This window comes from Scyliorhinus torazame, chromosome 18 (assembly GCF_047496885.1).
Source record: "Scyliorhinus torazame isolate Kashiwa2021f chromosome 18, sScyTor2.1, whole genome shotgun sequence".
NCBI classification, from domain to species: Eukaryota; Metazoa; Chordata; class Chondrichthyes; order Carcharhiniformes; family Scyliorhinidae; genus Scyliorhinus; species Scyliorhinus torazame.
In genome coordinates, this window is record NC_092724.1 from 53,365,320 (window position 1) to 53,391,351 (window position 26,032).

The following is a 26,032-nucleotide window of genomic DNA, read 5'->3' on the forward strand; positions in this document are numbered from 1 at the left end:
CGCTCTCTTCCCCCGCCGGAAGCCTAATCGAAATAAGGTATATTTTAGATGTGTTTGATTTAATGTTCCTGTACCTGGAAGGCTAAAACCTATAGTTAGATTCATGCAGGACAAGAGTGTTCATATGTGTGGGGTTGGTGAAGTTCCAACTGTGTTTCTATTGTGTTTACAGAGGGTTACGGTATGAAGAATAAATAGAAGTAAGTTGGTGCTTAGTAATAGGAGGCCACGTCCAGAGGGAAGGGTTTTCGTTTGTTCTCAGTTTTGAGCCAGGGAAGTTGGAACCAGGAGTGAACAGTTCTCCACTCTCTCAGGAGAAGATGGACAGAATAATGGAGTTGCAAAGATGCAGGCTTCCCACGGAACAAGATATAGTCCGGCTAACCAGGCAATTTGGACAGAAAGACTGTGTAAGAAGTGTGAAGTTAAGTAAACAGAGACTAAGATATTGTTTCGAAGAATCCAAGGAAGGGTAAACAAAATGTTCTGAGTTAAAGACAAATCACAGTAACTAGATTTAAAATGGGACAGCAGGCTTCAGAAGTAGATGAAATGCTTGATGCCATTTTACTTCAGTCTGGGAATCAAAAGTTAAAGCAATTGTGAGCAGGTTTTTCAGCAGTAAAGACAAAGAAACCCTAAAGGGGGTTGTGTAAAATCCTGGACTGGATTCACTGTTAAAAGTGGAGCAGAAGATTTGGTTAAAAGTGTCATTTGTAAATTCTGGACGTGGTTTCGGAATGCAAACTGCGAGGGGAAAGGATTATGGGAAGAGAAGATTTTAAAGTGTGTTTTTGGGTGTGGAGTTTCAAAACTTTCATATGATCATCATTTGGGGCAACTCTGAGCAGACATTCACAAACATTCACTCGGGGTACAGAGAAGAGTGTGTCTGACCACAGTCATCTTGTGTGCTTAGAAGGGACTTTGTGTTAATGAGACCGTTGTAGATTAAGTTGCACTTTGTAACCCGTGTTAATGTAACCCTGTGTGTAATTATTAAGCAAAAGGGGGAGTAGAGGAAGACTGTATTATAATCCAACATTTCATGATTAATAAATGTTTTTCATTGTTCTTAAAACTAATTAGCTGTCCTGTGACTCTGTTCCTCCACGTTATTTTTAAGTTCTTTTTTTTGAGCCAGTGCTTCATTCTGGGATCTTCCCATCCAGTTACAACATCACCTGGGACCGTAATACTATATTGTAGCCACCTGCAATGTGTGTTCAGGTATTAGAATGAAACTTGACCTCACAGCTTTATGAATCAGAATTCCACCAACTGAATCAAGCTAACAGACCCTGGTGCATTAAAAGGGATTTGCTCTTTCCTTACAAAAATAATTTAAGGTGAACATCTTTCAGCGTTCCTCATGAACAAATTGAAATTTAATTTCAACCCAAAATAGTGACGGATATCATAAAATCCTCAGCCTACCAATTTGGCAATCGCTTCACATTAAGTTGGCAGTTGGCCATCCAATTCTAATTATTGTTTAATATAATATTTGGAAATTATTTAAAGCCTTGGTTGCACTCTCTCATTCAAAACGTCAATTACATTAGACTAGGTTTGACAATGACAATTACATTTAGAGAGATATTCTATATCCGCCTTTAGTTTTACAGGCGATAGGTATAATTGCACTGTATTAAATATCTTGGCACCAGCTCAATAAAGCTCTGGGGTATCTTGCTCACTTTTCAAGAGAAGTCTTATCGAGGACTCACATCGCATATGAAAACAATTCTTTCAATGTAACAGTGATTTATACCATGAGCGATCATTTCAAAGTGAAATATGAACTGAAATTGGACTGTGCACAGAGAATATGTGAGGCCTGAATAGTCAATGTATGAGTACAGCAGATTCCACCAATTATAATGTAGCTGAAACATCCTCATGCCATAAAGCAGAAGGATGATACTGTTTAATAATCGATGAAGCTCTGTGCAATGTAAATGAAATGATTCCAGGAAAAAAAACAGAAGGTTCTACAGTCATAGCGTCATGGAGTCATAGAACCATCGAGCACAGAAATGGCCCTTCGGCCCATTGAGTCTGTGCCGGTCAAAAACAACCACCTAACCATTCTGATCCCATTTCCCAGCACATGGCCCATAGCCTTGTATGCCCTGGGATCACAAGAGCACATCTAAATACTTCTTAAAGTTTTGAGGGTCTCTGCCTCCACCACCCTTTCAGGCAGTGAATTCTAAACTCCCACCACCCCCTGGGTAAAAACGTTTTTCCTTACATCCCCTCTAAACCTCCTGCCCCTTACCATAAATCTATGCCCCCTGGTCATTGACCCCTCCACCAAGGGGAAAAGTTTGTTCCTGTCTACTCTATCTATGCCCCTCATAATTTTATGCATATCAATCATGTCCCTCCTCAGTCTCCTCTGCGCCAAGGAAAACAATTCAAGTCTGTCCAATCTCTCTTCATAGTTGAAACTCTCCAGCCAAGGTAACATCCTGGTAAATCTCCTCTGCACCCTTTCCAGTGTTATTACATCCCTCCTGTAATGTGGATTCCAGAACTGCGCACAATGCTCTAGCTGTGGCCTAGCCAACATTTTATACAGTTCCTGTATAACCTCCCTGCTTTACGTAACATTTCTCCATAATTTTCTACAAAAAGTCGACATACATTTTTAAAAATAACTTTATTGGTCAATAGCAACTATTTGATTCTGTTCCCCCTTCCTACTAATCACAGGATTGTTTCAATGGCGTCACTTCCAAATGATGCCATTGGCTGCTATTAAACTGATCTGATTGTAACATATTTGATTAATAAAAGCAACATACCAATGCTGCTATGGGTAGTCCAAATTGAGCAAGGATTTGATGGCTTTCAGTTTGCACAGTGGGGCAAAGAGCTCCATCCAATTCTCAGCGCTTGTCGTCATTTAAGCAAAAGGTCAGTGAGGGTGCAAACCATGACCCGTCAACACAGACAAACAATCATGTGACTCCATTGTTCCTGCACTGTTACTTGTCACAGCAACTCTGTTACCTGGCCTACCAGTGCTGTGAACTGGGTGGTCACATGGATGTTGGGATGACACGGGTCACGCGTCGGCAGCACGTGAGTTCTACCGAAACTTGGGCAGAGACATGGCACATAAGAGCTTTTCAGTTATTGTTAATAAACATCTACTGTTGTTGGTCCCTGGTTGCTGGGATGAAATTCAACTGGACAAAATTAAAACACAGAAGCTGCACTTCAGACTAACCATCAATAATCACACCGACAAGATGCTGGGAGATTGCCAAGCAAGGACACATGTAAATACATCCACTCTGAGATTCCTGCAGTGCTGGCCTTTTGGACAAATGAAAGAAGGTACAGGCGTACATTCTCTTAAATTTAGTGTGTCCGGATGGTTAAGAAATACGAGCCCTTTGTTTTTCAGATGGAGGAAGAGAAACAAAGAAATGCAAATTTGGCACACTCACCGGTGAGTTGTTGACTGATCGCATTGTGTGTGAAGTCTATAGTGATGTTGTTCGCAAGCAGCTACTTCACGAGAAAGGATTAACCTTGGAGTTTGCCATCAGCGCCTGTATGCTGAACAAGCAGTCAGAAAGAAGCAGCAAAGTGATTTGTAAAAATATTTTTATTCTATTTTCCAATTTTATACATAATACAAACAATAACAATAACAGCAGCATGAACAGCGGAAATGAACTGTCGAGTAATCTGGGCAACCAAGATGGTGCCTCGAAAAATACTCATCAACACCATGGGTGAGATTTTCATCAGAGTCAACATTGCCTGCAACAATGCAAAACTAAGAGTAAAGATCAATAAAGGAGCAAAGTGTAATGTCCTGCCCAGGCAATTGTTGTGGGAAATTGACCCATATGCTGCACCAGATTACAACACTAAGGTGGACCTCATGGCGTATGACGGACAAATGATCCACACAGAAGGTGTGGTCACCCTCCACTGCACAAAGAACAATTTTCAGTTTCATGTCACTGACCAAAATGGGAAGTCACTTTTGGGTCTTCAGGACAGCATCACACTGGGGCTAGTCCACCTTGGTCCAGATGCACACACTCTACATACTAGGCTTCAGAAATGATGAAATATAAAGACCTATTCAATTGCAAAACCATTGGGAAGCTACGTGTAATATCCCAAATAGCGTTACGTGACTCGGAACTACCAGCAGTTTGTGCTCCAAGAAGGATCCCCCTAGCGATAAAGCAGAAAGTAATCAAAGAGCCGGACTGCATGTCAATGCTAGGGGTCATAGCCCCCATATATAAGGCCACTGAATGGGTTTTGGCAACGGTGACTGCAGTAAAATAAAGACGTGTATTGACACATCAAGGCGCCGGAACGGGTCATATCATAGCTGACACGCCCAATACCAAGATCTTCAGCATTTTGAATGTAATGTGCGAGTTCTGACAAATCCCGTTGGGTGAAGAATCTTCTAAACTCCCCACATTCATGTCTCCACAAGGCAGATATCATTTCCTCCATATGTCCACGGCATGTACATTGGATTTTATCCTTAATGCTATCTGTTTTAAAACTGGTGCTTTTCTGCTGAACAAAAAATATTAAGACGGCTGCTACAAGTCACCTGACAAAAGTTGTTTCTCTGTTTGGGACCTATCCCCAGCGGTTCCAAGGACAAAATAATTATTTTCCCAGTTTCTGGAATGCGTTATGATTGGACGTCACTGGACAAGTCAGACCATATGGTGGAACCTGGTTTGATAGATCCTAAACAGAATCCTCCATCAGCGGGATCCACCTGTCCGCCGACAGTGCACCCATGCCCGTGGGTTTCCTGATGGCATGGGGTGGCCACAATGGAAACCCCATTGGCCCACTGCAGGACCGGAGAATCCTGCTGCCGGCAGGGGTGCGCCGCGCGGAGGGCAGCTGTTGAACAGAGTGACATGAGTCTGCTGATGAACTTCTAACGAAAGGAGAAACTATATTGCACTGTTCCTTCCTTCCAACTATACCTTTGTAGATATATACATATTTACAAGGATATATGATACACTAATGTTCACAATAAGTACAGTCCATGTAAACCAATAGGCAACCTGTGGTTGGACACACCCGGCTCTGAAACCAAGTGGCAGATACAACCCAAAATAGATGCTATGGATCTCTCATCAACTTCCCCAGATACTTGTCACACTGTGAGTCAACTGGTCTCCCAGAAGTTCTGTCTGTTAACTAGGGTTTCCTATCTCCACTCTCCAACGACTCACTTTGGAATTTTCTCCCAGGTGATGCTTTCTCTCAGATGTCTTCAACAATGATCCACTTCCAAGATTTTGATCCCTCCTTCCGATTTTCCTCTTGCCTGGATCGCCATGTGCATTCAAGTTTCATCTTCCACGCACTCTCTCAGAGGCTCAGCTGAACCAGCAGCCCACGCTGCTTCACAGGCCCCCGTACTAAGGAGTCACCAGCCTCTGCCCCCTCTGATCTTCTGGCTTCTCACAAGCCCACTTTGCTTTGATTCTGATATGTTAAGTAAGTTGGTTCAACATTGACTGCAACTGGATGCAGTGAAACTAGAAACAGGCATCTGACACAGGAGATGGTCCAACACTGTTTTATTGAGCTTCCTGATTGCTGTACATAGTCTGCTGTGAGTTGACACTCTATCAATCTAACTGATAACATCCTACTGGCTTGACCAGACTAACTCTCTACCTCATGGTGATAGTGCTCACTGGCTTGTGCACTCTTACTATCTCAGTAGCTGTGTCCTGTAGAGAGGGAGAGTCTTACTGCCCTGTGTGCTTTATAGTGGTGGTGTCCTGTCCGGTGATTGGTTGTTATGTGTCGTGTGTGTTCATTGGTTATCCTGTGTGTCAATCACTGCCTGTCTGCACCTCATTATATACATGAGTGGATATTATGACCTCTCCCCTTTTTGAAGTAAATTTTGGAAAGTGGCGATATATATACATGCATGATTATATGCAAGTGGTGAGTGAATGAACTTATGTACATGGGAAGGTATCTATCGTGCAGGTAAAGAGCAAACTGAACAAAATTTACAAGATTTACGTCTATAGATTCAGTCTTTGTGGTGGGCGACAAATTCTTGTCGATCGTCTCAGAGGTGGAGGGGGGGGCGCCGGCACTTGGACAGGCGGGATTGATGCCATGTCGGTGGCCTCATGGAGAGGCGGGATCGCTGCAGATCGGTGGCCTCGTGGTGCGAGATGTCCGGAGGAGGCATGATGACATGCAGAGAAGTGCGGCCAGGCGGTGGGCAGGGAACGTTTCGTAGCGCCCTCCTGTTGCGCCGTAGAATGGAGCCATCAGCCATTTGGACAACGAAGGACCTGGGGGCAGCCTGCCTGACGACAACAACTGGACGCGAACAACATCGCCTGGAGCCAGCGCAGGTAGATCCTTGGCATGAGCATCATACGTGATCTTCTGCTGGTCCCTGGATCGCTGCACTTTCTGCAGCATCGTGAGGCGGTCAAGGTCTGGAACATGGATGGCTGGAAGAGTCGTCCTCAGGTTGCGGTTCATGAGCAGCTGCACCGGAGACAAACCAGTCGACAGAGGGGTTGCCCTGCATGCCAACAGCGCCAGGTTGAAGTCCGAGGCTGAGTCTGCAGCCTTGCACAGCAACAGCTTGACAATATGGACCCCTTTTCGGCCTTCCCCTTTGATTGCGGGTAATGGGGACTGGATGTGATGTGACTGAAGTGGTAGGATCGTGCAAAGTCGGACCACTCTTGGCTGTAGAAACATGGGCCGTTGTCACTCATTACTGTGAGTGGTATGCCGTGCCTGGCAAACGTCTCTTTGCAGGCTTTCATCACTGACTTGGACGTGAGGTCCGACAGTTTCACCACTTCCGGGTAGCTGGAGAAGTAGTCGACCAAGAGCACGTAATCACGCCCATTTGCGTGAAAGAGGTCTATCCCCACCTTGGACCACAGAGAAGTCACAATCTCGTGCTGTTGCAGTGTTTCCTTGGGCTGAGCTGCTTGAAACTTCTGGCATGCTGTGCAGTTGAGGACCGTGTTGGCAACGTCCTGGCTGATGCCAGGCCAGTAGACTGCCTGCTGAGCTCTGCGTCGACATTTTTCGACCCCAAGGTGACCCTCATGGATCTGTCTGAACACCATGGCTTGCATGCTTTGGGGAATGACGATTCTATCTAGTTTAAGAAGGATCCCCTCGACAACCGTTAACTCGTCCTCAACCTTTTGCCAGCCATGGGCGAGGTGTTGCACCACGCGCTGCAGTAGAGGATCTTTGGCAGTTTCTTCGCGTATCTGGACAACTCGTTCATCAGTGGCTGGGGGGTTGCTGGCACACAACTGCACCTGTGCCTCGATGTGGCGAATGAAGTTGCCCGGTTCACACAACATGGTGATGGATCGGGATAGGGCATCTGCGATGATCAGCTCCTTGCTCGGTGTGTAGACGAGTTCGAAGTCATATCGGCGGAGACGAAGAAGAATTCGCTGCAGCTGAGGTGTCATGTCATTCAAATCCTTCTGGATTATGTGTACTAAAGGCCTGTAGTCTGTTTCCACCGTGAACTTCGGCAGACCGTATACGTAGTCATAAAACTTAAGTATTCCTGTCAGGAGACCCAGGCATTCCTTTTCGATCTGGGCATACCGTTGTTCGGTCGGAGTAATGGCCCTGGAGGCATGTGCCACTGGAGCCCAGGACGAGGATCGTCTCGCTGGAGGAGCACCACCACAATGCCGTCCTGGCTTGCGTCTATGGATATCTTGGTATCCTTGGTTGGGTCAAAGAACGCCAGTACTGGGGCTGTGGTGAGCTTCGCCTTCAGCTCAAACCACTCCGCTTGATGTGCGGGAAGCCACCGGAACACCGTCGACTTTTTAACGAGATGCCAGAGGGCCGTGGTGGGGATGCCATGTTAGGAATGAATTTTCCAAGAAAATTTTCTATCCCGAGGAAGCGGAGGACCACCTTTTTGTCCTCTGGTGTCTTCATGGCATTGATTGCCAGCACCTTGTCAGCGTCAGGTTGCACACCTTGCAGTGAAATGTAGTCACCTAAAAACTTGATAGCGGACCGCCCAAACGAGCATTTGGCTCTGTTGAGCTGGAGGCCATTTTCATGAATCCTCTGGAAAACCTGTTTGAGGCGAGCAATGTGATCCTCGGGCGTCATGGACCAGATGATCACGTCGTCCACATAGACTCGCACCCCCTCGATGCTTTCCACCATTTGCTCCATTATGCGATGAAATACTTTGGAAGCTGATATGATACCAAAAGGCATGCGGTTGTAGCAATACCTGCCGAACGGAGTGTTAAAAATGCACAGCTCCCGACTGGACTCGTCCAGCTGAATTTGCCAGAAGCCACGGGAGGCGTCCAGCTTGGTAAAGAATTTGGCGTGAGCCATCTCACAGGTCAATTCTTCACGCTTCGGGATCAGGTAATGCTCTCGCATGGTGTTGCAATTCAGGTCCTTGGGATTAATGCAAATGCGGAGGGTATCTTGACGCAGACCATGGAGCTGACCAGTCTGTTTGTTCCGTGACCTTTGAGATGATGCCCTGGTCTTGGAGCTCTTGTAGCTGCGTTTTCAGACGATCCTTGAGAGGAGCAGGCACCCGGCGTGGTGCATGGATGACTGGGGTGGCATTCGGCTTGAGCAATATCTTGTAGCGATATGGGAGCGTGCCCATCCCATCAAACACACTGTGGTATTGTGTGAGAATGTCGTCTATCTCAGCCTGGAGATTCGCATTGGGCGAGGTCGTCGCCGGTGTCGAGGACATGGCATGAACTCACTGTACCAGATTTAGGAGTTTGCATGCGCGAGCACCGAGCAGGGATGCCGTGTCAGGTCGGACGATCTCGAATCTCAACGTCGCCTTGATTGCCTTGTGAGAGACACCTAGCTGACATGACCCACTGGCAGCTATGGCATTACCATTGTAGTCAAGGAGCTGGCAGGCTGGTGGAAGAATGCTAAGTTGGTGTTGGATGCTGTCGAGGTCCGACTGTGATATGAGGTTCGCAGACGCGCCAGTGTCCAATTTAAATCGGATGCGAGACTGGTTGACCGTGATGACGGCACACCACTCGTCGTCAGGATCCACACTGAGGATCGAAAGGCGGTTGGCAGGCACGGTAGAGACCAACTCGCATGTGGTGATGATGCCCACCCAATATAGAGACTTGAGGCAGTCAGCATCGGGGTCCGTTGGGCTGTCTGGATCAGAATCCTGCATGTCTTGTGTGCAGCGGACACATCTGCACTGCAGCTGGGATCGCTGGCTGTTGTTCGGTGGAGCGGACCTGCAGGAGGCCGCGTAGTGGCCAGGCTTTCCACATTGTAGACATCGCCTGCCTTTGGCTGGACATTGCCGCTTTAAATGGGTGGAGCCACAACTCAGACACGTCATGACCCTGATTTCAGCACGTTCTGTGCGCCAGCGTGCATACGCAGTGCGGTCGGCCGACGTTCGCGCATGTGCCTCCGGGTCTTCGGCCTCATCGTCCACCTCTTCGTGGCGCGCATGCTTGGCGACCCGAGAAAAGCGCGCGAAAGGGCCACTCTCCTTGATGCTCAGGCCTTGCATTTTTGCTATGGCCTGCACCCTTTCTGCCTCGCGGGAGGCCAGTTTTGCAGTTTCTGTCGCCCTGATGCGTGAGTATCGATTTCTGGCATGCTCATGGACAACGCACGTTTCGATGGCGTCGGAGAGGGTCAACTGTTTGATTTTGAGGAGCTGCTCCCGCCGGTAGTCGGACTGGATCTCAAAAACGATCTGATCCCGGATCATGGAATCAGCCGTCGAGTCATAATTACATGATTGTGCTAGGATGCGGAGATGGGTCAAGAAGGACTGAAAAGGTTCATCCTTACCCTGAAGCCTCTGTTGGAAGATGTACCGTTCAAAGCTCTCATTCACCTCAATTTCGCAGTGGCTGTCGAATTTCAGGAGACCTGTCTTGAACTTTGTCTTGTCTTCGCCATCGGCAAACGTAAGCGAGTTATAGATGTGGATGGCGTGATCCCCCGTAGTCGTCAGGAACAGCGTAATCTTTCTGGCATTTGGTGCTGCCTCGAGGTCAGAGGCCTCGATGTACAGGAGGAACTTTTGTTTGAAGACTTTCCAGTTGGCGCCGAGGTTGCCGGAGATCCGGAGTTGCGAAGGAGTCTGGATGTTTTCCATGCCGCTGGATGGCTGCTTGCTGGTCGTTGCAGATGCACTTGAGGTAGGTTTGTTAGGATTAATAGCACTCTGGTACCATGGTGTGTTAAGTAAGTTGGTTCAACGCTGACTGCAAATGGATGCAGTGAAACTAGAAACAGGCTTCTGACACAGGAGATGGTCCAACACTGTTTTATTGAACTTGCTGATTGCTGTACACAGTCTGCTGTGAGTTGACACTCTATCAATCTAACTGATAACCTCCTACTGGCTTGACCAGACTAACTCTCTACCTCATGGTGATAGTGCTCACTGGCTTGTGCACTCTTACTATCTCAGTAGGTGTGCCCTGTAGAGAGTGAGAGAGTCTTAATGCCCTGTGTGCTTTATAGTGGTGGTGTCCTGTCTGGTGATTGGTTGTTATGTGTCGTGTGTGTTCATTGGTTATCCTGTGTGTCAATCACTGCCTGTCTGCATCTCATTATATACATGAGTGGATATGATGACAAATGCTACCCCCCACAGCTTTCTCTCTTCAATTCTAAACCTTTTCCTCCGCTCCTTACTTTAACTTCACTGAACAGGACCTTGTTCTTGTTCCATAACTTAAGTGCAATCCTGGGCCTTCTGTTTTTGTCCCACTCCCTGGTTTCTGGGAAATCTGCTTTTTGCAATTCCCTCTCCACCCAGTTCCTCCTGGCACCTTCTTCCAACTGAACTAAAACTGTTTTCTGTTTCCATGATCAGTTGCTAGGTAACAGCGCAGTTTATTTTCTACTTTGTTTTAACATCCTTAAACCACTACCCTCCTACACAGCTCTCCACTTGAAGCGGCATAATACCTCATTAAAATGCTGATGTACAAACAAACCCACAGACAGCCCTCGAAAGTAAAACAAAACTTGGGTTCCCCTTCCTGAACACACAGATACAGAAATATAAATTAAACTTAACGGTGTAGCTGATTCCTAACACAAACAAGGCAAATATAACTTACTTGAAACTATCTCTATTTCCCAACAAATGCCATAGAATGGCACTGCCAGGGTGACTGGTTGCCAGGGGGAGTACTGGTATGCCCTGTCCTCAACCAGCTGGTGGTCTCTGAGACCCCCGGAGTGACGTCACACCATGGTTTGTCCGCTTGTGAAGACCAGTGCTAATCGGCGCCCGGGTGAGACGTCTCCGGTGCAATCAGTGACTCCCGGAAGTCGGGAGATTACGACCTCAAATGGGTCGCACATATTCAAATGAGCCATTAAATCTGATTGTCTGGACCCGCCCAGTGAAGGTGTGATCCGGATCACACCGGGCGCCGGGGTTCGGGTGACTCATGTGCGGTTTTGTGTCTGGCGGAAGCTCGATTTGAATTTCTCTCACAATGCTCCCAGCACAACATTGTGAGAAAAGCGCACCCACACTGTCAAGGCAATGGGAGCAGACAGCTTTCAAAGTTAATGCGAGCAGTCCAGGCCCAAAGATCTGTATGTTATAGCACAGAAAGTTAAATCACCTCACACCAGTGGCCAAGGACACTGAATACCTTGTCACATGCCATACCGTTACAAATTAATTATCAGCATCACATCCAGCTCCATTTGTTATCCACCTTCACTCACATACGGCTGGGGGGGCGCATTCTTGCGAGTGGGATCTTCAGTTCCAACCAACAGCAAACCCCTACGGTGAGGGGTGGATTCAATGAGAACTCCCATTGACAGCGGTGGGACTAGTAGATCCCACTGACGAATGTGATATAAAATAGTTACTTTAGAGATATTAGTTACTGTAATGTAGAGATAGGCCAGTCTCATTCTGGTGAGTTCACAGACAAAGGATTTCAGACCGCATGGCAAAGCAAGGAGGAGAAAAGGATGCTGTGTAATAGGGGCCAGAGGAAGGGATTGGAAGTGAGCCAATCAGAATGTATGACCAGGTCAGGAGGGGTATAGGATGACCTATGGGAATCGTGTATGTGAAACTTGATACCATTTGAATTGATTTGCAGAGATCCCTTTGTCTCTTCGTTCATTCGCTTTCCGGGGTGTAGGAGACTGGATGTGTCTTATGCCTCTGTGAAATGAATCAAGCTTGCAAGCCAAATAAAATAACTAATGCTGTACCTGCAAATCCATCTCGACTTTTATTGAGGCCAGACTGACGGGTAAAGAAATTTGTGTTTTGTCATTTGATGCTGAAACCCGGGATTTCTCAAGATGGTTCTGACCAACCGCGAAATCAGAATTAGACTGATTATGAACAGGGAGAGTGGGAAGAAGGGGCCCACAATGTATAGCTGGAAAATGACCGCGCATTGCTTTTTCCCCTCTTCTTATCGTCTGATTAGTCTGATCACTCGCGGTTGGCACGGAAAGATCGTCTCGACGAAATCAAAGGTCAGTCTGGGGATTAGCAAATTAAACTGATGGGATATCATAATTGATAGTTCAGTTTTGGGTTAATTGTGTTGTTGACGACTGATGTGACTTCAGCAGATGAGGGTTCAGTAAAATAAGTTTTTAAATCTGAAGATGGTTCAATTCCATGTGTGAGTTCTGATTCGGCTTGGGTTAGGTTATGGGTTGATGTGACATCTAAATCTGAAGATGGTTCAACTCCATGTGTGAGTTCTGATTCGGCTTGGGTTAGGTTATGGGTTGATGTGACATCTAAATCTGAAGATGGTTCAACTCCATGTGTGAGTTCTGATTCGGCTTGGGTTAGGTTATGGGTTGATGTGACATCTAAAACAGATGATTTAATTCCATATGTGAGTGTTTTAAATCTATAGTTGATTAAGCTAAAATTGTACCCTTGGACTACGGTGGCGAAGGGCGCAGTTCGGAGGACTAGTTGAGATTGTGGGGAATTGCTTGGATACATTTCAAGACAAAGATCATCCATAAAGCTGGATGCTGCATGTTGGTTGAAGCAGAAGTCTCTCAAAGGGTTAACAGCAGCAGCCAAAGTTAAAGACGACAGACAGGGCTTCTCACTCAGGCCTTGAGATAACAGCAGCAGCCTGTAGTGTAATCGGATACCTTTCCTTTGAGTCAGTGAACTCCAGCAAAGTTACGTTTTGAATTAATTAAAGGAAACCAGTGGGTTTCTCCACCTCTTTGATAAAAGTTATTATTTTCGAAAGCAATTGATTGAAATTGCCAGAATCTTAAGTTTTACTTACTTGAAATAATGTTTATCTCATTATATTTGTGAATTAATAGAAACTGAAAGAAACTCACTGACACCATTTTAAAAAGTGTAAATCTGGAGATGACAGTTGACTTTGCTCCGGTATACATCACCGCAGCTAACTGCTCCCTCATTGATAGCAGCCAACATTTTTGAGAATGTAAGAAAAACTTGTTAAAAGAAAAATTGTTAAGATAAAGAATTAATTAAGTTGTAAATGTTATACAAGTTTGTGTTAAGCAAATCGTAAATTTAGTTCTGAGTTGAGATCAGAGCTAAGCTTGCAAGTTGCAGTAATTCAATTTGAATTTTCAAACATTTTAAGTTTTAAAAGAACACTGTTAGAACCTTTTCAATCGTAAGCAAATAAAAAAAAATTTTTTAAAACGCGCAAGTAAAGACAGGAAAGGCTCGGGTCAAACAAAAGATGGGCTAAGTAGTTCAATGGCTGGCCTTGAATTGACAGGAAATGATCAATTCGATGATTAAAAAATGTCAGTAAAAGTTCCGACTGCACCGAGTGCATTGTCTGCACTAATTCCAGAACCACCAGAGTATAATAATTTATATCCAGTCACTGCTCCCCAGATTCCAATCATGCCAGTAACTCCAGCCCTTTTAGTTGATAGCATGGTTCCCGATTTACCATCTGTAGCGCACAAAGACTCCGTGAGACGAATAGAGTGAAGTCGATGAGGCTTTATTAAGCGTGTCTGTTCCCCCGCAGCTCGATAGTAAACTGGCCTGCGGGGGAAGACTCCGGCTTCTTATACTCTGCCTTCAGGGCGGAGCTAGAGGTCAACGGCAAACCAGGACCCGGGATCTGTCAGCCAATGACATTAGGGCTTCCAGTCCCACATGACCCCCAATACATACTACCACATTCACCCCTTGTCAAAAATGAACCCGGCGGGGTGACGCTTCGTATGGTGGTAAGGGTTTACAGGGCTGGTCCTGGGAGGAAAAAAAAAATTCACAAGGCAATACAGTATTGTACAATTTTGTCCTGTTGCAACTATTTACAGAGGGTATGGGAAGAAAAGCAAAATGTTCTTGTCAAAAGTCCATATTTAGTTTTAGATCGACGCCACGAGTCGGTCGGGTGGTCTGGTCGTCTGTGTCGATCGCCTCGGCCCCGGGGGTGGTGGTGCTTGTACTGGTGTTGTCGCCACCAGGAGCCTTACGGTTTCAGCTTGGGCTTTATTCTTGGTCGGTGCTGAGGGGAGGGGAACCGATCCTCCTGGGAAGGGGGCGGTCGCAGGGTGCGGTGGTGGCAGGAAGGGGGGAGTTGGGTTGATGGTGTCGGGGGGGGGGTGCGTGTTGCCGGCGGGTGCCAGATCCCGCAGGGAGACCGTGTCCTGTCGGCCGTCGGGGTACGTAGGCGTACTGGGGGTTCGCGTGGAGGAGGTGAACCCTTTCGACCAACGGGTCCGCCTTATGTGCCCGCACATGCTTTCGGAGCAGGATGGGTCCTGGGGCTGCCAGCCAGGTCGGCAGCGACGTTCCAGAGGAGGACCTCCTAGGGAAAACAAGGAGACGCTCATGAGGCATTTGATTAGTGCTCGTACATAATAACGACCGGATGGAGTGGAGAGCGTCCGGGAGGACCTCCTGCCACCGTGAAACTGGGAGGTCCCTGGACCGTAGGGCCAGTAGGACGGCCTTCCAGACCGTGCCGTTCTCCCTCTCTACTTGCCCGTTCCCCCGGGGGTTGTAGCTGGTCGTCCTGCTTGAGGCTATGCCCTTGCTGAGCAGGAACTGGCGCAGCTCGTCACTCATGAAAGAGGACCCCCTGTCGCTGTGGATGTAAGCGGGGTAACCGAACAGTGTGAAGATGTTGTTCAGGGCTTTAATGACTGTGGCCGCGGTCATGTCAGAACAGGGAATGGCAAAAGGGAAGCGGGAGTATTCGTCCACCACATTAAGGAAGTATGTGTTGCGGTCGGTGGAGGGGAGGGGCCCTTTGAAATCGAGACTGAGGCGTTCAAAGGGGCGGGAAGCCTTAATCAGGTGCGCTCCATCTGGCCTGAAAAAATGCGGCTTGCATTCCGCGCAGATGTGGCAGTCCCTTGTGACTGTACGGACCTCCTCTAAAGAGTATGGGAGATTGCGGGACTTGATGAAGTGGTAAAACCGAGTGACCCCCGGGTGGCAGAGGTCCTCATGGAGGGTTTGGAGGCGGTTAATTTGTGCGTTGGCACATGTGCCGCGGGATAGGGCATCGGACAGCTCATTCAGCTTCCCGGGACGATACAAAATCTCATAGTTGAAGGTGGAGAGCTCGATCCTCCACCTTAGGATCTTGTCGTTTTTGATTTTGCCCCGCTGTGCATTATCGAACATGAAGGCTACCGACCGTTGGTCCGTGAGGAGAGTGAATCTCCTGCCGGCCAGGTAATGCCTCCAATGTCGCACAGCTTCCACTATGGCTTGGGCTTCCTTTTCTACTGAAGAGTGGCGGATTTCTGAGGCGTGGAGGGTCCGGGAGAAAAAGGCCACGGGTCTGCCCGCTTGGTTAAGGGTGGCCGCTAGAGCTACGTCGGAGGCGTCGCTCTCGACCTGGAAGGGGAGGGACTCGTCGATGGCGCGCATCGTGGCCTTTGCGATATCCGCTTTGATGCGGCTGAAGGCCTGGCAAGCCTCTGTCGACAGAGGGAAGGTCGTGGTCTGTATTAGGGGGCGGGCCTTGTCTGCGTACTGGGGGACCCACTGGGCGTAGTATGAAAAGAACCCCAAGCAGCGTTTCAGGGCTTTTGGGCAGTGCGGGAGGGGAAATTCCATGAGTGCGCGCATACGTTCGGGGTCGGGGCCTATTATCCCATTGCGCACTACGTAGCCCAGAATGGCTAGCCGATCAGTGCTAAAAACGCACTTGTCCTCGTTGTACGTGAGGTTCAAGGCTTTGGCGGTCTGGAGGAATTTTTGGAGGTTGGCGTCGTGGTCCTGCTGATCGTGGCCGCAGATGGTTACATTGTCGAGATACGGGAACGTGGCCCGCAACCCATGTTGATCAACCATTCAGTCCATCTCCCGTTGGAAGACCGAGACCCGTTTGTGACACCAAAAGGGACCCGTAGGAAATGGTATAATCGCCCGTCTGCCTCGAAGGCTGTGTACTTGCGGTCACTTGGGCGGATGGGGAGCTGATGGTAGGCGGACTTGAGGTCCACGGTGGAGAAGACTTTATATTGGGCAATCCGGTTGACCATGTCGGATATGCGGGGGAGAGGGTACACGTCTAGTTGTGTGTACCTTTTGATGGTCTGGCTATAGTCAATGACCATCCTTTTTTTCTCCCCTGTCTTCACGACTACCACCTGCGCTCTCCAGGGACTATTGCTGGCCTGGATTATGCCCTCCTTTAGTAGCCGCTGGACTTCGGACCGAATGAAGGTCCGGTCCTGGGCGCTGTACCGTCTGCTCCTAGTGGCGACGGGTTTGCAATCCGGGGTGAGGTTCGCAAACAAGGACGGGGGTTGCACCTTGAGGGTTGCGAGGCCACAGATAGTGAGTGGGGGTATTGGGCTGCCGAATTTGAACGTAAGGCTCTGTAGATTGCATTGGAAATCTAATCCCAGCAAGGTGAGGGCACAGAGTTGGGGAAGGACGTTTAGTTTGTAGTTTTTGAACTCCCTCCCCTGCACCGTTAGGGTAACTATGCAGAATCCCTGGATCTGTACGGAATGGGATCCTGCAGCTAGGGAAATCTTTTGTGCGCTGGGATAGGTGGTCAAGGAACAGCGTCTTACCATGTCGGGGTGTATAAAGCTCTCCGTGCTCCCGGAGTCGACTAGGCATGGCGTCTCGTGGCCGTTTATTAGCACCGTTGTCGTCGTCGTCTGGAGTGTCCGGGGCCAAGCTTGATCGAGCGTGATTGAAGCGAGACGTGGTTGTAGTAGTGGAGTGTGGTCCGTTGTTGCCGTCCAAGATGGCGTCGGGGATGGACAAAATGGCCGCCCCCATACATCGCACGTGGCTGGGGGGTCACAAGATGGTGGCGGGGTGGACAAAATGGCCGCCCCCACGCGTCGTAAAGGTCTGGGGCGGTCCAAGATGGCGGCGCCCCTCCTCAACTCGTGGTGGCCGGGACCCAAAATGGCGGCGTCTGCGGGTCGCACATCGGCGCCCCTCCTCCCCTCGTGGTGGCCGGGACCCAAAATGGCGGCGTCTGCGGGTCGCACATGGTGTGCTGGGGGGGCTGGGGAGCGCTAGGACCGCGAGCGCTAGGACCGCGAGCGCTAGGACCGCGTGGAGCTCCCTCACCGGGGACAGCGGTGGTCGGGGCCCAAGTAGGTGGCGCCGGCGGGTCAGGCGTGGGGCGCGGGGTGGGGGTTAGGGTGGGATTAGGGACGTGCAAAACTCCCTCCTCTCCGTGGAGAGTGTTGGCAGGGACCCAAAGCAGTAGCGCCGGCGGCGGGTCATACATGGGCTGCGGGGAGGGGGGTTGGGGAGCGTAAGCGGCGTGCAGATCTCCCAGTTCTCCCGGGACCGCGGTGGTCAGGACCCAGAGCGGCTGCGCCTGCGGGTCGTACATGGCGTGCTGGGGGTTTGGGGCGCGTAAACTGCTTGCAGGGCTCCCTGTGCTCCCGGGACAGCGGCGACCTCGCGGGACCGGCACACAACCGCGTAATAGCCCTTTTTCCCGCAGCTTTTGCAGAGTGCTGCGTGCGCCGGGCAGCGCTGTCGGGGGTGTTTCGCCTGGCCGCAGGAATAACAGCGGGCGCCCCCGGTGCGACTCGGCGTTTGGACCGCGCAAGCCTGTGGGGTGTCCGGGGGGGGGGTAGGGGGTTTGCCGCGACGGGTACGTACGGGGCCCAATGGGTTGCCGCGCGGTCGGGGCCGTAGGCGCGGGTATTACGCGCGGCCACTTCTAGGGAGGCTGCTAGGGCCCGTGCCTCTGATAGTCCTCGCGACTCTTTTTCTAGAAGTCTTTGGCGGATTTGGGAGGATTGCATACCTGCCACAAAAGCATCGCGCATTAACATGTCCGTGTGTTCGTTTGCGTTCACCGACGGGCAGCTGCAGGCTCGTCCCAAAATCAGCAGCGCGGCGTAGAATTCGTCCATCGATTCTCCGGGAGCTTGCCGTCTCGTCGTGAGCTGGTAGCGAGCGTAGATTTGGTTAACTGGGCGGACATAGAGACTTTTCAGTGCTGCGAACGCCGTCTGGAAATCCTCCGAGTCTTCGATGAGGGAGAAAATCTCCGTGCTCACCCTCGAGTGCAGGACCTGCAGTTTTTGGTCTTCTGTGACCCGGCCGGTGGTCGTTCTGAGGTAGGCCTCGAAGCAAGTCTGCCAGTGCTTGAAGGCTGCTGCCGTGTTCACTGCGTGGGGGCTGATCCTCAGGCATTCCGGAATGATCCTGAGCTCCATAGTCCTTTTTAGGCACGCTTAATAAATTGTAGCGCACAAAGGCTCCGTGAGACGAATAGAGTGAAGTCGATGAGGCTTTATTAAGCGTGTCTGTTCCCCCGCAGCTCGATAGTAAACTGGCCTGCGGGGGAAGACTCCGGCTTCTTATACTCCGCCTTCAGGGCGGAGCTAGAGGTCAACGGCCAACCAGGACCCGGGATCTGTCAGCCAATGACATTAGGGCTTCCAGTCCCACATGACCCCCAATACATACTACCACACCATCTTCACGATCTTTTGGGGAAGAGGAGCTCTGTTCCGCAAGCCCAGTTAGCTCTAGGACCCGATCTCGGACAGCGAGAGAAGGGCTTGATCCTAACCAGAAACAATTAAGCATACCACCTAAATCCCTTCAGACCAAGGGGAAACCGCAAATTTCGAGAACAAAGGGAGATGCCAGGATTGAAAGAGAAAGAACTCCCTCTCGTGACAGGGAGGGACGTCGAAGTCTTGGAAGAACCAGAGGAAATAGCTAGAGTGCCCCTGGTGAGACTCGGAGACAGTTGCCGATTAGGAAGATACCAATCACCTGAATTATGCTAGCCACGCCGCACTTCAGCAAGCCCATGCGTTAGACTACGATAGAGGGACACAAATCCTGAATGCGTTGAATAGCAATTTTTCAAAAGCCCATAAATATTTCTGCTATCTTAGACCTAAAACCTAAGTGGTTTTGTCACCACCAACAGCGGGCTGCCTCCCGCTGCCGAGCAACACACTGCGGGATGCACAGAAAATCTCCCCCCCCTCCCCAGTCTCTATAATACATGACCCACAGCTAACATTCAGAGCCTCACCCCATCATTACACACTTAGCGATGCTGCAATTCTCCACATCCACTTCTCATAGTTTACACACGAGAAGCAAAATTCTCCATCCCGCCCCGCCACATTTCTGCCCCGACCCGCCGGCGGGATGCTCCGTTACACCAGCCAGTCAATGGGGTTTCCTATTGTGGGGCAGCCCCACACCGTCGGGAAACCCCCGGGCGCCGGCAAAACGGAGACTCCCGCCGGCGGAGAATGACGCCCACTGTTAGTTATTCACAGCAGCCAAACATATTGCACCACACTCGCTGATAGAACAAAGTGGCCCATAATTGGAGGCAGCAGCTCCTATCTGTCTGGTAGCAGTAGGAATTCTGCAATTCTATGGCTGCCTGCCCTCAATCTTAGAGAGGGGCTGCTGGAGCTATTCATTGGAGTGGGTATGATTGAGTCCAGGGCCAAAAGCGAGGCTGATACCAAAGAGGGTATTCCCCAACTGCTCGACCTGTTTATACTCAATTTCGAACTCATCATACGAGCACTTCTGGTTTACAAGCTGCAAATGGTGTAAGCAGGATTATAGAGACAGAGGAACAAGAGTCAGCCATTCAGACACTTGAGATCATGGCCGATCTGTGACCTGACTCCATAAGCCCACCTTTACCCTATATCCCCGAGCGGCTGCACCTCTTCCTTTTTCTCCTTCCCTCACCCCACCCATACTCCTTGCTGTGCATTCACCAGTTTGTTTCAAACATTATGGGTTGTATTCCCAGCCCCGCGGCGTTGACAAAGCGGATCGTGATCGGGTGTAGAATCGGGCATTCAGCTAAAATCGAGGTATGTGGCGGGCGCCGAACCGACCACTATGCTCTGGCTCCCCGCTGGCGGCGAGCTCGGGGTTTGCGCCCGCACGCCAGCTGGAGGATGCTAATGCATGAAAGTGAGTCCTAATGACCCACTTTCATCCACTTAATGGGCCCGGCACCAGATTTTCCGGGCCCTCATGATATTCCAGTCCTCTGGGCCAGGAATCACGTGGGCGAGAATTACTACAAATATTGTCCAGTGTGGCCCTGATGTGGTGGACCTCTCTGTGGACCAAAGGCATAATCCCTGAAGGGAGTTTCCCTCAAAATCCACCTGAGAGCCACCCCCCGACAATTCATGAACTGCCCACCTATCCCCGGCTAGACTCCCCCCCCCCACCCTCAGAGACCCCCCTAAAATGGGACCCCCCAGAGGCCTGCTAGATAGGCAGAGGAAGCATCACATGTCCATCCCTGGAAATAGAAAAGCATTGACCACTACAAAGAGAGTTAAGTGCATTCAATTCACCCCCTTCACGCTTGAGTGATATTGAAGTGCTGAGCTAGTAATTGACAGCACTGAACTCTTTTTGAAGTGGTTGATGTTTGTAAGCTGGCAGGTCGGGTCACCCCTCTATTTGGGGGAAGGGGGACCTGGAAAATCCAGGGGTGGAGGGCTGAATCGTGATGCGGGGAGGTGGGGTGCTGATCTGCAATGCAGGATGGGTTGGGGGGGCTGATTTGCAATGCAGGAGGTGTGACCGACCAGGGGACCTCGCTATCAGGCCACCCAATCAAGATGGCACCCTGATAGTGGGATTCTCGCGGGAGTGCAAATCAGTTCCATATCCCCTCTGGCAGGAGAACATAGGGCTGGATTCTCCAATGTCTGGGGGAAGTGTCAGTGGTTACAATGAAAACGTTGGTGCCAACCCGCATCGATGCTCTGACTGGTGAGAGGCTGGCAGCCAAACCACCTAAAACGTACGGCCTTCCCGATATAAACGCCAGGAGAATTGGCGGGTCCGTGGCCGCGCATGCGCACCCTCGCCATCCCCCGCCAGTCCTCCCAGCCCTCGCCAAAGCCCCCCGACCAGCAGCACGGCTCCCCGCCCCAACTGTGGTGGCACTGGACGCAGTCCGCAGCCGCCACGCCGGGTTCACAAACACTGAGAGCACACGTGTCCCACGTCATCGGGAACTCGGCCCCTCGGCGTGCGGCGTACTCCTCGATCACGCCGTTTTGGAGGGGGCAGAACATCCGAAAACAGGCGCCGCCCCCGATTCAGTCGCAAACAGGGATTCTCCACCCGATCGCTGATTACGATATCGGCAACGGAGAATCCCGCCCCTTGTCTCACAAATAGTGAATCCTGCCCTTTTTTTCTGCTTAATCCCAGGGCAATGAAAAAAATGACACTGGTGCTAGGTCTGCAACAGATTTATTTACAGCGCTTTGAATGATCTTTTCTATCACAAGATTTATTCACACATGTTCACAGCTCAGGGTACCAGGTCTCTTCTTTGGAACCTTCTGTTTACTTTAGCTGTCTCGGAGGCTTCACTGAGTTTTAAGTAATCCAACAAGTGTACATAGGTCAGTTAGCAGACTAACCCAATCAAACACAGGTAAGTTAAACCATTGAACGCTGTGACTTTGTGCCTCGATCCTTTCAGACATCCAGGCTTAATTTCAAGACAGCAATGGGGGAAAGCTCGTCACCAATTAAGGCTTTATAAAGGCTGGCTATTGCCTATTGTGAGACTGGAACATTCCAGTTAGCTTCCAGTCCCTTTGAAGCAGTAGTAAACAGTAGGGATACCTGAAATACCTGAGATGATAGACTGGAGGGACAGCTTTGAGACCCTCCCCATACTGGTGAGAGGATGATGCCTCCAACTTGATGCATCGCTCTCTCTCTCTCTCTTTTACTTGAAAAGGCAGTCCGCTGCTGCTTCTATGCTGGGTGACCTCTTATTGGTTCTCCAGCGTAAGAGCCTGCCCGCTATCCTTACTTGGAGAGCGAGCCTGCCCTCTGGTCACTAATTGGTGATTGAACAAAAATCACTGTGAGTAACTGTTTCCCAACAGTGTGGGGTAAGGGATCCCCATTTGATCTCAACATCAGAATCCTGAGCCAAAAGGCAAAATACTGCCCCCTAGAACTGGTGCCAGCTCAAGTACTGGTGCTGGAATGCAAAGTGCCAGCATCTCTGGCAGGAAACTGCACGGAAGTACCAACCTGCTCACATGCTTAAAAAGGTTGCAGGCTTCAAACCTTCAAAGTGAGAATGGGAAAGCGACCAACTCATTACTCAAACAGTGAACAATAGATTCAATGCTTCATTTGACATTGATGGAGTGCGAATTATGCATTGTGGGTGGTATTGAGTGACGCTGGGCTGGGCTTTGAAACCTCCAGGATCAAAGAGCAACTGAATCCTCCCAGTGTCCGACAGGCCCTCCTCAAACCTGAAGCTAAGCTCACCGGGCTACTGATGAAAGCCTTTCAGAATGACCTTCTCCTGCTCCCCTTACAATCACTCTTGGCTGCGGTCAGTTCACAGCTTCTGAGGAAACAGAATGATCAGCCCAAGTCTGGGCGAGTAGCAGATGGTCCTCCTTCAGCAGCACATTAAACAGTCAGTTAATTACTGCTTGCTGTAATTAAACTTTACACAAATTAGCTGTCAGCCACACTAAAGGGATTCATCTCTTCTCAAAAAGCCACCTTGAATTGCTGAGTCGAGAAACTATGTAGGCAACATAATTGACGGCAGCCACAGGAAATGAGATCAACTTGAATGCTGGGCTGATTAAACTGTATGCAGCCTGAGCTTGGTGGTTAAACCCAGATTAAAGCGGAAAAGAGCTGATTCGGCAATTGAGAACCAGGCGATTATTACAAATTATTATTGTTCAGTTGTATGGTGTATGCGTGGTGTCGACTAGGTTTGACTGCATCCAAAGCACCCAAGATGAGTCCTGGAAGCTGGGGCCTGCATTTCTAAAGTGTCCTTGAATGGAGTTCACAGAGACACATGTCCATTATTGCGCATGCAGGGGTGGCTGGGTACACTCCCCGAAAGGCAGGGCTTGAGGTTAGTCCATGAGGTGTGAGCGGCAGACAGTGAGGGGCAATGTGTGTAGAGTAAAGGATTAATATCAGCACCACCTGATACCCATATAACTGCTGCTGTAACAATGATGCAGTGCCACATCATTAAGTAACTGAGATCTGGTGAGATGTAGATATATATACACCTGTAAATAAACAATATTTTTTTTAATGAAAAACAGTCTGTGGCAACATTCTTCGAGTAACAGGCGAACCTTAAAGAAACCTCATCCAAGCACATACACAAGACAAAACATGGCAGCAGCAGATACAGAGTAAAAGACACCAGAAATACTCCAAATGAAGACTGCAGATCTTAGCGGCACAGTAACACAGTGGTTAGCACTGTTGTTTCACGGTGCCTGGGTCCCAGGTTCAATTCCCGGCTTGGGTCACTGTCTGTGTGGAGTCTGCACGTTCTCCCCGTGTCTGCGTGGGTTTCCTCCGGGTGCTCCGGTTTCCTCCCACAAGTCCCGAAAGACGTGTTGTTCGATGGATGGGACATTTTGAATTCTCCCTCTGTGTACCCGAACAGGCGCCGGAGTGTAGCGATTAGGAGCTTTTCACAATAACTTCATTGCAGTGTTAATGTAAGCCTACTTGTGACAATAATAAAGATTCTTATTATAAACATCTTCAAATCCTTAGAAAAATGACTAAAAGTAAAGGTATGAAAGACTCGTCTGTGAATCGGGCGTGCTGCAGAGGCAAGCGGACTCACAGACCCAGACAGCTGTGTGTACAGATCAAAATCTACAAGCCAAATTACTGAAGCAGAAACAAGTCCAGAGGTTAGGGCAAGCAAGGAGTTTACATCATCACTCCCAGAACCTTTCAGAAGCACTGAAGACTCAGAAAATGCTCAAACTGGGACAATTGGAGGGAGTGGTTCTCCATGTACAGTCGGGCTTCAGGTTTGCATGAGAAGGAACAACAGGACCAGATCAGTACTTTACTCTATGCAACAGGAGATATTGCAGATTACATTATAGCAAGATAGGGGGTTAAGGAAGCTTCAAGCTCACAAGACAATGTCCTCCAGAAATTCGATGCATACTTTAGTGTTCGCAAAAAATTAATCATTGAGCACGCAAAACTGAATCAGAGAAAACACAAAACAAAATGGGTGAATGCATGGAATCATGAATAGGTGACCTGAACAGTCTCACAGAGAATTGTGACTACAGGATTATCAATGTGAACCAACGTGCGATCACATAGTATTTGGGTACTGAGATGAAACACTTATTAGTTTTTTGTAAAAGGAGGAAAATTTAATTCCCACAAAGGAAGTGAAAATAATATGAAAGACCAAGTTCCGGAAGCAAATCAGAGCAGTTCTTCCTGGAGAAAGGGATATCCCTTAGCAAAAGAATAAGTGAAGCCATTCAATATGTCAGACAAAAAACAGAAAGCTCAGTGAATCAAAAGTCTGCTAAATTGGAAAAATGCGCACAAGCTACCATCTTGAGCTTCTCTCAGAGTGGCGGAAATACATTGCACAAACGGGAAGAATGCCAACAGGGGGAGTAAAACTGGGGGAAGTCAGAACATTTCAAAATTGTCTGCCGATCTAAAATACAAGGAAGAAAGGGAAATAGCAAGGCCAGATCAAATCCAAAACGTGGAAGAGCAATTGAAAAAAACAAATAAGCTTCCTAGGAGAGGTTAACAGAACAGAGTGCTTGCCACAGTCCTTCGGTCAGTGACCAAGAAGGACAGGAAGGGGTAGCATGTAGGTAGGGATGGATGAACAGGTTGGTATAGGAGAGCAGGTTGGGAGGGGAGAGATTGGTATAGACAAGCAGGTTGGGAGGGAGGATAGATTCGTATGGGTGAGCAGCTTGGGAGGGGCGAGCAGATTTGTATGGATGACCAGGTTTGGAGGGGAGAGTAGGTTAGTGCGGGTGAGCAGATTTGGAGGGGAGAACAGGTTGGTATGAGTGAGCAGGTTAGGGGGAGAGAGCAGGTTGGGAGGGGAGAGCAGGTTGGTACGAGTGAGCAAATTTGGAGGGGGAGCAGGTTGGGAAGGGCGAGCAAATTTGGAGGGGAGAGCAAGTTGGGAGGAGCACGCAGATTGGTATGGATGAGCAGGTTGCGAGGGGAGAGCATGTTGGGAGGGGCGAGGAGGTTGGTATGGGTGAGGAGGTTGGGAGGGGAGAGCAGGTTGGGAGGGGAGAGCAGGTTGGCAGGGGAGAGGAGGTTGGTATGGATGAGGAGGTTGGGAGTGGAGAGCAGGTTGGGAGAGGAGAGCAGGTTGGGAGTGGAGAGCAGGTTGAGAGGGGAGAGCAGGCTGGGAGAGGAGAGCAGGTTGGGAGGGGAGAGCAGATTGGGAAGGGTGAGCAGGTTGGGAGGGGGGAGCAGGTTGGGAGGGGAGAGAAGGTTGGGAGGAGAGAGCAGGTTGGGAGGGGGGAGCAGGTTGGGAGGGGGGAGCAGGTTGGGAGGGGAGAGCAGGTTGGGAGGAGTGAGTAGGTTGGTATGAGCGAGCAGGTTGGGAGGGGTGAGCAGGTTGGGAGGGGGGAGCAGGTTGGGAGGGGAGAGCAGGTTGGGAGGAGAGAGCAG

General features: G+C 49.4%; 1 long non-coding RNA gene across 1 annotated transcript in view; it reads right to left on the reverse strand.

Annotated features, from left to right (window-relative positions):
• LOC140394810 (uncharacterized) overlaps positions 1 to 26,032 on the reverse strand; it is a 76,244-nt gene that overhangs the window by 11,577 nt on the left and 38,635 nt on the right. Inside the window, exon 2 of the long non-coding RNA XR_011936015.1 lies at positions 3,465 to 3,576. This is a non-coding gene — a long non-coding RNA (uncharacterized lncRNA). The remainder of the gene's footprint in view (positions 1 to 3,464; positions 3,577 to 26,032) is intronic.